The following is a 17,551-nucleotide window of genomic DNA, read 5'->3' as shown; positions in this document are numbered from 1 at the left end:
GGAGAATCCATAATTCAATTTTGCCTGAGGACTGTGTGTGTTTTCTGAATACTAGGAGGTTTGCTTGTCAAGAAAAAACAATAGATTTTTGAAAAATGAAAGACATGACAGTTTGAGTTACATTGTTTTATGGTAGGTCAAAGTATTAAAGCAATCCAATAAAAGGAACCATTTTTAAGAATAATTCTCGTTGGAAGAATGGGTGCCGCCTCAGAGATGGTGGTGGAGAATGAAGCCAATCTCCTTCTTACAGACAGATCTTAGTTAGAAGTGTTTTTTGTCCTGCGATGACTTGACTGTTCCAGGCGTATCTAAATACAGTCTTAATCACAATCCTAGTACTGTTGTAATGCCACGGGGCACTTTTCATATTGCTGCTGTCATTTACTCTGATATATATTTCTAGTGATATAAAATATAATTCATTCATTTAAAAGTATTTGAATGAAATGATTAACCGCTTCCCTATGTATTGATACAACATCAATGACTTGAGTGTATCATAAGAAAAAATCATAGAAAAAAAGATTTTAGAAAAATTATTATTGTAGTTTATTTATTTATTTTAGATTTCACTTTTTTAATTTTAGAGAGAATGGAAGGGAGGGAGAAAGAGAGGAAGAGAAACATTGATGTGTGAGGGAAACACCCATAGGTTGCCTCTCTCATGCCCTCCAACTGGAGGCCTGGGTTCCAACCCAGGCATGTGCCTAACTGGGAATTGAACTAGTAAACTCTTGGTTCACTGGCTGGCACTCGATCCACTGAGCCACACCAGCCAGGGCTGTAGTTTATATCTTAAAAGAACCTGTAAAAGAAATAGGTTTATACTTTCTCTCCAAATCAGGAGAGAAAGGTCAAAAGGAAGACTGATCTTTGCCTGCAATGGATCGGTAGGTTGGAGGGAGTTACCTTGCACATGGGAGAGAAAGCACACTTTTCAATTATTTATATAAATAAAATTCACCAATAATAATTTTAATGAAACTCATATCTAGCTGAATAGCAGTATCAATGAAACGAACTCAGCACTCCCTTAACTTTGTGAACTTAATGAGGTGTTAATATTATGATCGATGGGAGCATGGCCATATTAGATTCAGGCAACTTCTTTCTTTAGTTCTGCTTTTTAAAATAGTAGTGTTCAGCAGTGGATTTCCTTGTAAAGCCTTTCAATGTCAAATTTTAATTTAATGAAGTCAGAACTTTTTTCATTCACAGGATGTAGGGAAAACATGAAGAAGACAGTTCCAATATTGAACTTCATAAACTAGCATTTATGACTTTAATGTAAACCAATTGTTCTTTTTCTCCCTTGCATTAGGCTTTCTTAAATTTTACTTTGCATTTCAAATTCAACCTGAGGCAATTTAGTTCAAAGAAATGTTCAAATTGTTGAAAACAAACATTGTTTGCCTTCATTAAACTTTTTTCTGGAACAACATATGAAAGTGAAATATATAAACAATAAAAGAGACATAGTCTTGTTCTTTAGGGTCAATATCATCTAAATACCTACATTAAATAGCACTAATAAGTCAAACAAAAATTTGCCTAATTAAAATGTGACCACTTTATACAAATGAAACATGAGTCTAATAAAAACTGCCCAACATTTCATCTATAAATGCACAGCACACACTAACTGCCAGTTATTAAAATGCTTTTTAATGTACAGATTCCAGGTCAACATGTCCAAAGTCAAACTTAAAATCTTTCTTCTCAACTTCCTCATCCTCCTGTAGTTCCACTGTGAACAAACCATTTATTTTTTACTTGACTCACAAATGGAGGAGACTCCAAGTCCTCCTGCTGTATCTAAGGGTTATGCAACCCTATTGATTTTCCTGTGTTAGGTTATCTGTAGATATCAACCCCTGCCTCACTACCAATGACTTAAGTCACATTTTTGTCTCTCATATCAACCACAGTAAGCTCCATTATTGCCTTCTATCCACAGTCTTATTTCTATCATTTTATCTTCAGCAGATATTGAGCCAAAATACAAATACGGCTATGGCACACCTGTTTGTTCCATTTTTAATGTTATCAGTGGGTCCCTCTGCTTAAGAACTTGTTAGAATGTCATGAGTTACACTCCAAAATGCATCCTAATTTTGCTTTGTTATATAAATATAGTGTACATTTTATTACCACCAAGACTGCTCTTCTCACAATTGTTTAATATATTTCCAGTTTGGCACACACTGTTCTGCCTCCTGAAATATTCTTCTTTCCTCCCAATCTCACGCTGCTCCATCTGGGAAAAAGCCTATTCTTATTTTATAACCCATGTTAAACATTTCTTCTTTGAGAATATACCTTATGTATTCAAGTCTATGATCTGTGGTTTGTGTCAATATCTTATTTTGGAAATACTTGCAAAATTGCATTTATTGCTTTTTATCCCAATGATTTATTTGCATATAAACTATTTCCATATCTTTTCCTGAGAGCAAACAATGTTTCATATTTATCTTTTTACCCCTAGAAGTTTCCATGGTGTCTTGACACAAATTGTGACTCAATAAATGTTATTGAATTTAACTGGCATAAAGTGAATCAAAGATCACACGCTCATCTAAAATTCTAATACTTTTGCAAAATTTTCTGCTAACTATACCCAGAGAGATTATAAGCTTTTAGATACACGTTAATACAGTTACTACCACTGACCAGAAAAAAGTTATATAGATTATAAACAGGGTTGAAGTCTTCTATCATATAATGACACAAAACCTGATACTGAGAATCAGGTTTTATTTTACTTTTCATTTTTTTGAAAACTAAAAACCCCAGCCTTATTTTTCACTTTCATTAAAAGTATAACGATATTTACTTTACTAATAAGAATTAAGTATTGTTTACTGAGTCAATTTTTAAAAGTTCAATGAAGTGAAGAGTGGAAAGAAATTATTACTTAAACAAAAGTGACTGTGCCTTTATGTGCGGTTCGGCCTGCTTCCGATGTTTGTTTCTTCTAAGGATCAGAGGAAATGTATTAATCATCAAAATTCACAGGAGCTGACAGAAATTGTCAAAAAAAACCAACAAAGTCTAATGAAAATAATTTACATTGAAATGAAATTGCAGAAGGTGGAGTAGCGCAATTTTCTTCTGTAATCCTGTGTATATAATATAAATAGAAATCCTTTAAAAATATTTGGAAAAGATTCTGGTTCTTCAAAGGTAGACATTACATTATAATTGAAAACATAAGACATTCTAACTAAAAAAGTCCTCATAAGATATTCAGGTAGCACTTTAATTTGTGAGACTCGATTTTCTTTCTATTCTTTAATCTAAGTATATAACATTTTATTATCTATGTACCTATATGACATTTCGATTGTGTCAGCATGTGAGTTTTGCCTATGTGCACCTCACTGTGTTTGTGTGGATACACCGTGGTGTAAGTAGTAGTCCTTATAATAAAGAAAACTTTAAACTAAACCTTATGAGTATTTCAAAGTGAAATCAGTCCAATAACGCATACATGATTATATAAATATTGAAAATGTTTACAACTAGTTTATACTGTCTTCTAAACTTATTATAGAAGTAGATGTTTACTTAGATCTATTATGTATCATTGCATAAAATAACATTTATACATTAATACATACATAAATCATACAGCTTTTCCATTAGTTCCCAATGCATGCTCAGGCTACTTCACTCTGCTGCCTAGTTACTGCAGACTCAAAGAATGCAATCACCTAGCATTCGAATACAGGTGGTCTCCAATTTAGAAAAGAGACATATTCCAAGCCTCATTGTTTAGTTGAAACTCAAAATAAATTATACCATGGAAACGATGCTATAAACAAATGGTGAATAGATTAATAAAAAATGCTCTCGACTGTGAGAATTATAATCTATGGAATGTAGTATAAATATAAATAAGGGGATACCAATAGTAAGCATATTAAATAGCAAACTTTTTAAATAATCAAATTCCGTATTGGTGCTATATTAAAAGTGAGATGTAGAGACAGAAGGTATAAGCGACTGTAGAAGATGCACTTAGTACTAGATGACAAGCATAGCGGGGAAGCACAAGTAAAGAAGTAGGTTCAGAGAGAACTTGATTAGTAAATGGGCGCAAGTCACTGAAGTGTAGAAAAATGAATAGCAACTTCTGAAGGGATGGCAACATGAATAGACAGCAAGAACCGCTATTGTGACACTATGATGTTTTTCTCTAAAACAGAATAAGCACTATCCTCCTCCAGCAGGCTTTCCTGGAATGCTGAAATTGTCTCTTGTGTCTCCTATATTTTTAAAGAAACCTATAAATATCTATAAGTGGGTCCCCTGAAAAAAGCACATCTACATCCTTTGAAAATTACAAAAATGTAATTTATGTTGCTGTTAAGATGAGTGATAACAGTATAGTTTCTTTTAGGGTGGTGATTTATTTAATTAATGTTAGTCTTGAAGGTGACACTTTGACTTTAAAAATAGTATTGAATTTCTTAAAAATTGAAAACATTTTAATCGATAAATTGTTTATCAATTTCATTTGTGTATACCTGAAAGACAGTACAATGTAAACTTTAAGTTTACAATTTGATGTAGTTTGACAAATCAAACTCATGTCACCTCCATCATAAATAAGCTATAAAACATGTTCACCACACAGACAGTTCCCGATGTTTTGTCTTAGAGACAAAACATTCATCCGTTGGCCCTGGCCAACACTTATCTTCATGTCACATTACCTTAGTTGTGTCTATCCTATAATTTAATATGAATAGAATTATACAACATCTATTGGTAGTGTCTGGCTTCGTTCACTGAAGAAATTGATTTTTGAGATTCAGTTAGGTTGTATTGTGCATTAGTACGTTATGACATTTTATTTCAGAGTAGTATTCCATTGTACAGATATTCATTTCTCATTTGTAATACCCATTTATGGTCTTGTCCCCTGTATGCATACATTAGTCATATTTTCAGCTTAGGACTAATCTGAAAAAGCTTCTGTAAGATTGATATCAGTGTGTTTCTATAAACATAATCGTTCATTTGCCTTGAATACATATGTAGGAGCGAAATTGTTGGATTAGTAAAATGAATAAGAGCCTGCCAAACTGTTTTCCAAGATGGGTCTATTGTTTATATGCTCACCAGCAATATGTATGAGTCTCAGTTCCTCTATTTTCTTTCAACATTTAGCAATGTCATTCCTTTTAATTTAAGCATTTTGTTAGAAGACACACACAATATTTAAAATTTGGTTATTATTTTTATTAAGTACAATTTAGTTATTTGTTCCTCTTTCCAGTTATTGCTCTCTGTGTCCTGAATGAGATGTCCTTGTTTTTCATAAGGTTATAAAGATTTTCCTTTATGTTATTCTCTAAAATTTTCTAATTTTGACTTTTGCTTTTAAGCTAATGTTACATTTGAGATAATATCAGTGCAAGTTTGAAATCCATTTTGCTCAGAGACATACAATTGTTGCAACATTATTTATTAAAAATACTATTCTTTCCCTACTTAAGTTCCTTAGAACTTTTGTCAAAAGTCCTACGTGTGTAAGTCCATTTTTGGACTGTATTGCGTTCCATTGATATCCATGTTTATCCTAATGTCAGTATCTGGCTGTTGTCATTAACGTAACTTCATAAAAATTATTGACATCACATAGTGTGGGTTACAGCTTTGTTCTCCTATTTCATAACTAAGTTGGCATTCAAAATCCTTTGCATTTCAACATGAATTTTAGCATCAGCAGCTCAATTTTCCAAAAAGGTGCTTAGTGATGCTTTGATTAGAATAAAGCAATAAGTCAATTTGGGTAGAGCTGTGTTCATACATTGCCAAGTGCTTTATCTGCTTTTATTGACAGATAAGGATTTTCTTTATTTAATGAATATAGTGAATGCTATGCATTAATTTTAGAATGTTAAACTGACCTTCAATTCCTGAGTAAGGCTTACTTGATCTGGGTATATTATATGGTTTTTATATTGCTGGATTCTATTTCCTAACATTTTGTTAAGAGTTGTTCATTTAGGCTCATAAGCAATGTTATTGTATAGTTTTGTTTCCCTATAGGTATGTTAAAAAATTTATTTAATATCAAGGTCATGGCACAAAATGACCTGAAGATTCTTTTCTGCCTATTTTTGAGGTTGTCTAGAATTGATAAAATGCGTTCTTTAAGTTTGATAAACTAACCCATCAGGGTACGTATGTATTGTGGTAATTTTTAAAAAAGATTTTATTTATTCATTTCTAGAGTGAGGGGAAGGGAGGGAGAAAGAGAGGGAGAGAAACATCAGTGTGTAGTTGCCTCTCATATGCCCCCTACTAGGGACCTATGCCCTGACTGGGAATCGAACTGGAGACCCTTTGGTTCACAGGCCAGCACTCAATCCACTGAGCCACACCAGCCACAGCATGATTATTTTTAGACCCTATATATAGATTCCACATGTGTTAGTTTTTCATGTGCCACTTGATGTCTGTCTTGAGATAGGAGTTGCAATTTTCAACTATAATTGAAGAAATGTCTGTTTCCTTTCAGTTCAATCATTAACGGTGTGTATGTTTTGAAATTCTTACGAGATGGTATACTTTATCTTACTGACGAATTCTTACTTTTATGATTATGCTAATATAATACTTTATAATATGAATGTCTCTTTCTAGAAATGTTTGTCCTGAAGACGAATGTTTGTCCATGGTCTGCAATTAAAGTAGGATCATGTTAACACCTTACACTTCTTTAATCTTTTTACCTTTTACCTAGCTATGTATTTATAATTTATGTATGTTTTTCTCTAAATAGCATCTTGCTAGGTCTTGATTTTTATTCAATTTGACAATGTGCTTTTTACTTGGAATAATAAGACCATTCAAATTTAATTTAATTATCTGTAGGTTTGGGTTCAAGTTCTCCATCTTGTTATTTGTTTCTTGTTTGCTCCATCTACGGTATTCATTTTTTTCTTTTTTTCCTAATATCACTTGGATTAATTAAATAATTTTAGCATTCTGTTTTAGAGGCACTGATTACCTATATTTATTTAATTATTTCTATTGCCTTTCTTTGATGGATCTGCAAAACTCATCTTTAACTTAAGTGTCTATTTTAATATTGCTATACCACATACACCACAAATCTTCCTCCTGTCCCATACTGTAACTGCTGCCTCCATCACAAATCACAAAATACATTGTTTTAACTTTTCTTTCAGCAGTCAATTACCATTAACAAGTACCAAAAATTATTGAAAAAATCATTTTTATATCCTTCCCCACAGAGTTAGCATATTTAGTATTCTATTCTTTTGTGTACACTAAAATTTCCACTTTGTATCATTTTTCATTCCCCTGAAAAACTATCTTTATAAATTCTTGTAGTGCAAGTTAGCAGATAAATTTTTCAACATTTTTTTGAAAATATTTTTATTTCACATCATTGTTTATGGATTACCTGGCAAGATTTAGGATTATAGGTTAACATTATAGTTTTTCGGTTTGCATGTCTGTTTCTGCTCTTTAAAGATTCAATCTGTTTCATTTGTCTCACATTATTTCTGAGAAGTCTGTAAAATTTCTCATTTTTAATCTCAAAATTTTCTTCATCATTGGTTTTTCAGTATTTACATATATGGTGTGGCTTATTGGTAATCCTGTTTCAATTTTAATGAACTTCTTGGGTCATTAACTTACTGGTTTTATTAACCTTACATTATTTAAGTTGTTTTTATTGCTGTTTTCTGCTCTAGGTCCTCCTCTCCCCTCTTTTCTGTCTCAAATCACACAATTACCCCATTTACTCCTTGATTTTTCCTCCATGACACTGAAGGTCCTTATTTTTTTTAACTGAACCTCATTTTGGCTTATTTTTAATCACTATATTTTCAAGTTTGCTCATCTTATCATATGCATTATTTAATATGATGTAAAGCTGCAAAGATTGTGTTTAATGTATTTGAAAGGACCACCAGACACCACAAAACACACTTCCAGGGGATTTTCTTTATAGACAAAGATTATGGGACAGCACAGGAGAGTATATAAGGTACTGGACAGCTGTGGGAGGCAACAGTATGCATATACCCCAGGTCTAGAAGGCAGCAGACTATGCTGTGTCCAGCTTGAGACAACTTCTGTGTTGATATCTGCAATGGGAATCTTGGCTTTGGGAGAACTTAAAGGGAAAAGGTGCATTTCACCTTTCAGAAGGTGCATTTACATTTTCTTGGTCACCCAATCAAATCAGTCTATTCAAGCTGATTAGACTGTATCAATCATATTTTTATTTTTTATATTTTATAATATTTTGATGTCTAGGGTGGGCCTAGTTGGCTGAGGAGAAACTGCTCCTCCCAAAGCAGTTAATTCCCAGGATGGAGGAATGGGCCCATATCACCTGAAGGTAGTAATGTTCCTACATAATAAAGAGGCATTTAAATTGTTCATTGCTTTGGAATATACAGCTCTTTTATTTTTGTCTAATTTGGGGGTGACATTGGTTAATAAAATTATACAGGTTGCAAAAATATAATTCAATTCTATAATACAATACCTGTGCATTGTATTATGTGTTTATCAGCCAAAGTCAAGTCTCCTTCCATCACCATTTATCCCCCTTTACTCCCTTCCATCTCCCCCACCCCACTTTCCTTTTGGTGGTCACCATACTGCCTGTGTATATCAGCTTTTTTTCTTAATCTCTTCACCTTTTACACCCAGCCCTACTACCCCATCGCCTCTGACCCCTGCCAGTCTGTTCTCTCTATCTATGGGTCTGTTTCTATTTTGTTTGTTAGTTTATTTTGTTCATTAAATTCCACATAGAAGTAAAATCATATAGTATTTGTCTTTATCTGACTGGCTATTTCACCTGGCATAATAATCTCCAGGTCCTTGTTGTTGCAGAAGGTATTTCCTTCATTTGTATAGCTGAGGAGTCGAAATATACAGCTCTTAACAAGCATATGCCATTTGGTTAGAAGCCACCTGTGTTCCTGGAAGTGATGTATATCAAACTCCCATCCCAGATCAGGAGATCCATTGTCTTACTAACACCCAAGACCCTGCTTCTGTACTTAAGTGTTTTTTAAATAAACTCTTTGTTTAATTTTGGAATAGTCAGCCTCTTTCTTTACTCTCTGAGATCAGTTCCAGTACACTCAAGAGATTTTCCAAACAGCAAAGCAATCAATCCTAATTCTATAATACACCTTAACCACTTTTTACATATAAATCTCATACACAAAGACAGTACCTCCTCTGTCCTAAATTGGCCTATGCAAGGTACCAGACAACTGCAGACCACAATTATGCCCAGACATCATTCAAACTAGCCAGTCCAATGCCCTTTCCTGCCCTGCCTTGCTTTACCTTTCCAATAGGAAGCACATTAATAAAGGACTAGTGCCAGGGTTGTCCAACCTGCAGCTCACAGAGTGCATGCAGCCCAGGATGGCCGTGAAGGTGGCCTAACACAAAATCATAAATTTACTTAAAACATTATCAGATTTTTTTTGTAATTACATGTCACAATGTATCTGATGTGTGACCCAAGACAACTCTTCTTCTAGTGCGGCCCAGAGATGCCAAAAGTTTGGTCAGCCCTGGCTGTAATTTCCCCCTTGTTCCTTCTGCCTCATGATCAAATCTACTCCTCCCTCATGTGCCCTGTATGGAAGGGCTTGCTCTTTCTTCCTGACAATTATAAGTAATAACTTTTTTTTTCAATGGCACTTACCTCTCTGTGTTGCCACTTGGGCACCTCCATAAATTAAAATTCCATGGGTACATTTGGGACATAGGCCAGTTGCAAACCATCAGTAGAGGAACTATCCTCTGGGTTTGCCAGAAGAGTTTGTGTCTTTAAGCAGCACATCATAAATTCTAGTGTCCTTAACTTAGAGAAAAATTAATAACCGATACTTACATAAGCCCAGAGATAAATACAGAGCTTTTCCTATTCAGATAATCAATAGCATCTCTAAAATTCAAGCTCTGGTTCTTGGTCAAGACTTTGTCATTATAATTTACTCATGATTATTTCTTTTCTTATAGATCTTGCACAATTTATAGAACATAAAAGCAAGTGGACACTGTTGAAATATTCATTTGTGCCATTAAAATAAAGTGTATATATTGCTTTAAAGGACATATTAGTTTATTGGTACAAACTTTTCATAATCATGTAAAAGCTTGACAATCCTTTTATTATGATTTTTGGACCCTATTAAAGTATTAACAGATTAAATTGATATAAAAATTAGTTAATTATTAACTAAATCTATTTTTCTACTGGACAATATGCCTCTATTGAAATAACTTTATGTGAAGAGAGATTTTAATTCTCCAATGCATTTGATTATCAATAAGAGTGTTACTGTTTTTATTAAAATAAAATTCATACTATCACTACAGATTATGATATCAAACAGAAGTTAGAATATGAATTAGACTGAGAACATTACAAAATTAGTCAGGATTACTGTAGAATTTTGGGGGCCTTCTTTTTCCCATTTGTATGTTCCCCGCTTGAACCAATATCTTCACTTTAAACTTTGAAATTCTCATTTTAAACTCTCTGAATTTCCTCATGTTATTATTATATCAAAAATAATCTCTGCTATTTCAGATCAAATGTATGCTCTCTTCCGAGTTGACCATGTTGTCAGTGGAATTATATGTCCCCTTTTACCACATAGGACTCTCAGTAGCATTAAATAACCACTGGAGATATTTTACTACAGTAGATCCCTGCTGTATGTTTACTTTAAAGAAAATTCTCTAAAGTATTTTAATTCATTTTAATCTATTTTTTTAGTCACTGAGAGATAAGTGTTAAAATTTTAACTTTCCATATAAATATTTTTCTTCTATTGCTCATCCCTTTTGCTTTCCATAAGATAGTGTTCACCTGTTTGCTGGTCATTTTATTACCAAAAACGTTTTAATTATTTTTTTGAATCTAATATTTTTCATTTCATTTGTATTAAAGGTAAATTTCTTGAACTAATTTAATGGTTTTGAGAGAAAGATAACACCTAATATGCTATCATATTCATAGTAGAATTTGGGGATTTTACCTTACACTATGATATTATTTACAAACTCCAAGCTTACGGTAACAAATTTTCTCATTTTGTGATGGAAGAATAGGAATATGTGTTCTAATAGCTCAATCAGTCCATTCTCTTAATCCATCAGCATTTGTGAAGGATATCCCTTATAACAACTATTCAGGAGACATCAATATGCAAAGATTAAAGATTTGGTCTCTATTCATTTAGCTCACTGAGTAATCTGAATCCTTTCATATAAAATAATTGCCCTGATTCATTTTTCTTACACTTCATGAAAGATAATTATAAATGCTTGGAGAAAACTTATTTCTATTTTCAAGACATAAATAAATAAAAAAATTCTTATGAAATTGTTATGGTAAACATTTCAAGAGTAGCATATATACTACCTTATTTACAGCCTGGATTTATATGCTTAATGTTTTAACCACAATTTATTCACCTGTGTAGTCTTTCTGCTTCTTATAAGATGTCAAACTTTTATTACATTTTTATTAATTAGTAAAGTTTTCAACCTATGCAATTAATTTTGTAAAGTTTATAATACAAGGTGAGAACATCTGAATATTAACAATTTTATATAATAAAAATCTGTAGATATGAGCTGTGTATTCCTAAATGTTCTCAGTAATTTTCCTATAATGCATACAATTTTTAAGAACACATAAAACTAACATGACTTTGTCAACAACATAGAGACAAAGTGACAAAAGTCATCAACTACAAGGATATACTTGAAACTTTCCATTGCTGTCACAAATAGATTACTGGAATTAAACAGAGATTGAAATTAATCCATTCATCTAGTTTGACTATCCAAGTGTTATTACTTGGACTTCTTAAAAGTATAAATTTTTCTTCAAATTCCATTTATTAATGATTACTATGTGGGTAATCACTTTTATTGTCCAAATCTAAATTATCTAATAAAATTACCTAATTCAATTTATGAATGCAAAGGCGCTCCTGGCAATCAAGTAGAATTGGCATTTTAATAGATTAAAATAAGATACTTTGTACACTCATCGTACTTTGTTTTATTTTCATGAAATAAAGGAAGGGTATTAGTTTCTTTCTTCAAAATTTTAACACCAGATTCTTATTTCAGTAGTAATACAGTAAGAGCTCCGAAGTATCAAACTCATCCTTACAAAAAAAAAATTTATAAAATTCAACAGCTTTTTGGACTCCTCAGAGAAATGAGTTCGTACAACCAATAGCCACGCCCAAATTCTAAAGGGAGAGGCGCATTGAGAGACATGGGGGAGATTTGTGCATCAAGCAGAAGCCACTGAAGCCACAAACTGGGGAAGAACATTTCAATGGTAATTGTGTAAGTTGCTGGATGCTGAGTGTGGACTATTGTTAGAGTAAAACAAACAAACAAACAAACAAAAACAGTTCTGGGGGATTCAGTCTCCCACCAGTTCATTGTTTTTTATTGGATGGGGTTTTCTTCCAGTAACTCCACAAGCAAATGATGGAAAAGAGCAGAGAAAGATTCCTGTTCCCCAGTCCCACGTGGCTCTGGCTGGAAGCAATGTAAGCACTGGGAACCAAACAGAGTGTTCTTAAAAGAAGCAGCTTCCTCTGTACAAACTGGGAGTTGCAGAATAGCCACAGAGATGCAGATTGCAGCATGCGTAGTATATCAAAGTCGTGATAACCGGGAATGCAGCCAGGGGGGTGTGTGGGCCGGTGTGGGGGCCGCCCTGCCGAGTGCCTGGTTTTCTGGCCACGTCGATGTACGTGTGAAAGGGTGCGGAACGTTACTGAATGCAAAGTGTGGTTGGGAAAAAACTGAAACTTTAAACAATTTAAAAAGAAGTAAGGCTTTCAGAATCAAACACATTTTTACTTATATTCCCCATCTAGCGCCTGACATCTAGTAAATACTTAAAAAGGAGTTGTTGAAATGAAAAAACAAAAAAAAGGAGAGGCTTATTCTCCAGAAGAGAAGACTGTATTGATCATCTTTTCCCAAATGGGAGTCAATTTCTCACTCTACACAACTCAAGACTTCTTGTCTCAGGTAAGAAACTTAAAACTCAAAAAAAGTAAAACAAAAACTCAATTAAAAATGCGTAAAACTTGAACAGATATTTCACAACAAAGGTTATACAGATAGAATGTATACATGTAAAAAAGGCTCAACAATATTTTTATTAGGGGAATATAAATTAAAAGTGAGATATCTAGTATCTCACTTAATAGGAAAGCTAATATAATATTGTAAAATTATATTATCAATTGCTGGCTAAGTTGTGGAGGAAGAGCGACTCTTGTTCTTTTTTTGTACAAAACCAAAATCGGTACAGACATTCTGTAAAACAATTTTGTAAGCCTGCACTCAAAAAAATATTTATTTTTACACTACACACCAGCAACTATTCTCCTGAATAAATACCCAATTGATCTGAAACTTTGAACTACCTGGCACAGGAATATCTCTATAGCAGCCTTATTTATTATCACCCCAAACTAAAGCTACCAATGCATCTTTCAATAATTGATAGAATAAATAATATTGCATCAAGGATAAATAATATTCTATAGGATGTACATCTAAATTATGGAATATTACTCAGTGATAAAAATATATTTTCTTGACCAAAAAGTCCATTTGATCTTTCTGTAAGATGGCTCTAATAGCATTTCATTTTCTTGAACATCATTTAAAAGAATTTTGTAGTATTGTTTTGTGACAGCTGTGTTATCAGCATTCATTTAAAAATAAAAAATTTGTGATTGTTGTTATCTATTTAATACTGAAGATGGAAGAAAATATGCAACATTTTGATATATTATGCTTTGTTATTTCAGGAAAGGTAAAAACACAACTGAAACACAAAAACAGGTTTGTGCAGTATATGGAGAAGTGGCTGAGACTGATCGAATGTGTTAAAAGTGGTTTGCGAAATGTTGTTTCAGGTAGACCAGTACAAGTCGATAGTAATCAAATCAACACATTAATTGAAAACTATTAACATTATACCACGTAGGAGATACCCAACGTCCTCAAAATACCCAAAGCAATAAAGTTATTGTTGAAAATAAAAAAATATGTCTTTTTTGTGGTAAATCATGCATTTTGGTCAAACCAATAAATGAGCCATCAAGTTATGAATAGACATAAAGATTCTTAAGTGCCTATTGATAAGAGAAAGAAGCCAGTTTGAAAATGCTGCATATTATATGATTCTGATTTTATCCCATTGTGGAAAAATCAAAAATAAGATAAGAAGCAACTAGGGGTTTGAGGGAAAAGAAAAAATTGTACAGATGAAATGGGATTATTTTATGGTAGTTAATGTATTTTGCATGACAATGTAATAGTTGTTACATTTTATTATGCATTTGTCCAACCACATAGAACTCTATAGCACAAAAAGCAAATCTTTCTGTATACAAGACTTAAAAAAAAATCACACACTCTGGCCAGTGAGACTCAAATGGTTGTAGCATTCCCATACACTAAAAGGCTTCAGGCTCAATTCCCAGTCAGGGAACATATCTACCTGGGTTGCATTCTGTCCCTGGTCAAGGCATGTATGGGAGATGACCAATGTTTCTCTCATGTCAATGATTCTCTCTCTCTCCATTTCTGTGTCTCTCTCCTCTCTCTCTGTCTCTCTGTCTGTCTGTCTCTTCCTCTCTCTCTAAAAGCAATGAAAAAAATGTCCTCATGTCCTCAGGTGAGGATACAAAAAAATCAGAAGGTGGGGGCATTTCAGTATGCAATGCAGTATGTGACAAGGTAATTTATTAAAAATGTATGACGCAACTTCACTGAAGTAGGTGGCAGGAAGGTTTCATTCCTAAATCTAAGTTACTTTGGAATGAATTAAATCTGTAAGGGTAAAGGCAATTAATTAATTGATTGATTGAAAAACAGTTGTTTATCATTCCTGTACTCCAGCTGGTGAACGTATTTCCTACAAGGGTGTAAGTTAACTCTAATCCAACCATATATGTATTCCATGACTGAATGTAAATAAATGATAGATGATAGGAGTCACTTTTTTTCACTGTTCAAGTGCCTATTACCTGTGAGAAATGAGAATGGTCACAATAATCCATGTGGAAATGAGTTAGGGTTGGAGATATCAGTACAAATTAATTTTTAGCTTAATATATAGAGAGTTACATATAGAAATATTTACATATGTAGGCATGTATGCAGGTTAGTATATACACATATGATTTTTTTGTTCTGTCTAACCTGAAAGGGCCTGGAAGTAGCAACACCACAGTAGTGTTCTAACAATATTCTTCCATATAACGGAGCAGAGCTTCTCAGAAGAAGGAGTGATTCCAGGACTGGGGCAGGAAATGCACAAGATGAGCCTGAAGTACTGTGCGGTACCAGAAATTAGGATACTGTTCAAAAAACAGAAACTACACAAAATCTCTATGTTGATGTGGCTATGTCAAATGGAACAGAAGCCAACTGAAGGAGATTCTAATGCCAAGACCTGGAAAATTTGAGCAACAAAAAGGAATAAAGTTATGTGAAATTATAATCTAAAGCATAAAATAAATGTACATGAGTTTATATTGATGTCCAATAATGACTGAGACTGAATGGATGAATGAATGAATGTATGAGGCACAGAAAATATACCTCAAGTGCAGAATTTCAAATCTGTATTTGTGTGGATACGCTGCCCTCAGTGTGGTGGAGCATAATTCCCCACTCCTTAAATTTGGCCTATGAATAGCAATTACTTTTTGAACAGTACACCATGGAAGGGCATGAGGCTATTGTTGGGGAGGGCACTAACCCTTCAGTGGAAAACTAAAAAATACCAGCTTCAATTTCGGGTGATTGTGAATAAAGTTGCTCTAATATTCATGTGCCAGTTACTTCAGTACCTACTGTGGTACGTCATTTTTTTAAAAAATATTGTATTTATTTATTTTAAGGAGGGGAGGCGAGGGAGAAAAAGAGGAAGAGAAACATCAATGTGTGGTTGCAGGGATCTGGCCTGCAACCCAGGCAAGTGCCCTGACTGGGAATCAAACTGGCTACCTTTTGGTTCGCAGGCTGATGCTCAATCCACTGAGTCACATCAGCCAGGGAAATCATTTTGAATGCTTAGTTTCAATATGCGATGATATACCACTTTACTTCTTCCTTCTAAAAACACATAACACCATTTTCTCCACAACCTCGCCAGCACTCATTATTTGTTGATTTGTTCATGATTTGTCCATTATGACCAATATTAAGTGGTATCTCATTGTGGTTTAAATTTACATCTCTCTGATGGCTAGTGATGCTGAGCATGCTTTTATTTTCTATTATTTTATTATTTTGTTGTTTTTTTTTTCAGAGAGGGGAAGGGAGGAAGAAAGAGAGGGAGAGAAACATCAATGCGTGGTTGCCTCTCAAATGTCCCCTACAGGGGACCTGGCCCTCAACCTAGGCATGCATCCTGACTAGAAATTGAACAAGTGACCCTTTGGTTCACAGGCTGGCACTCAATTCACTGAGCAACACCATCCAGAGGTGAGCATGGATGGAACTGGAGAGCATTATGCTAAGTGAAATAAGCCAGGTGGTGATAGACAAATACCATATCATCTTACCTATAAATGAAACCTAATAAAAAAAAAACAAATAAGGGAGCAAAATGGAACCAGAGACATGGAAATAAAGAACAAACTGACAGTGATCAAAGGGATGTGGGTGGGGAGTACCAGGGGGAAAAAGGGGAAGGGTCAAGTCAAAGAACATACATAATGGACCCAAGGACAAGGACAATAGATGGTGGGGGTAGGGGAGGACTGAATGTGGTAGGCAGGATACGGGTAGGACATGAGGGAAAAATGGGGACAACTGCAAGTGAACAACAAAATTAATTAATTAAATTTAAATTAAAAAACAAAATGAAACACATAACACCAGACCAATCTAAGAAAAAAAGATCAAAGCAATTTCAGTTGAGGACTAGTCTACAGAAGACCTGACCAGCACTCTCGAAACTTCAGAGACAATGAATGTCTGAGGAATTGTCACCAGCAAAAAGCCTAAGGAGACGTAATGACTAAATGTAATATCATGAATGGAGTCTTGGAAGACAAAAGTGAAATTAGGCAAACTGAAGGAAATCTGTAAAAAATGTAAACTTTGCCTAATATATCAATATCAGTTCATATATTTTAATCTATGTACTTTACCAACTGAAGACAATATTAGAAAAAATTTGGTATGGGTTATATGATACCTCACTATATTATATTCACGATTTCTCTGAAAATTAAAACTGTTTTAAAGTAAATATTTATTTAAAAATTTACTTAAAAATTTTACTACTATATTATAGATTTTCAAATGATATCAACACTTCATATCCAAAAGCAAATTAATTAACTCACTAACATTTGTTTATATAATACACACTGTTAACTATAATTTATACTTCTGTAATACTTTTCAATTCTTTCATCCAGAAAAGAAATGACATAGTAGAAAG

This window comes from Sturnira hondurensis, unplaced genomic scaffold (genome assembly GCF_014824575.4).
Source record: "Sturnira hondurensis isolate 20B ecotype Veracruz unplaced genomic scaffold, ASM1482457v3 Scaffold0022017, whole genome shotgun sequence".
Taxonomy (NCBI): Eukaryota; Metazoa; Chordata; class Mammalia; order Chiroptera; family Phyllostomidae; genus Sturnira; species Sturnira hondurensis.
Note: the sequence above shows the minus strand (reverse complement) of the source record.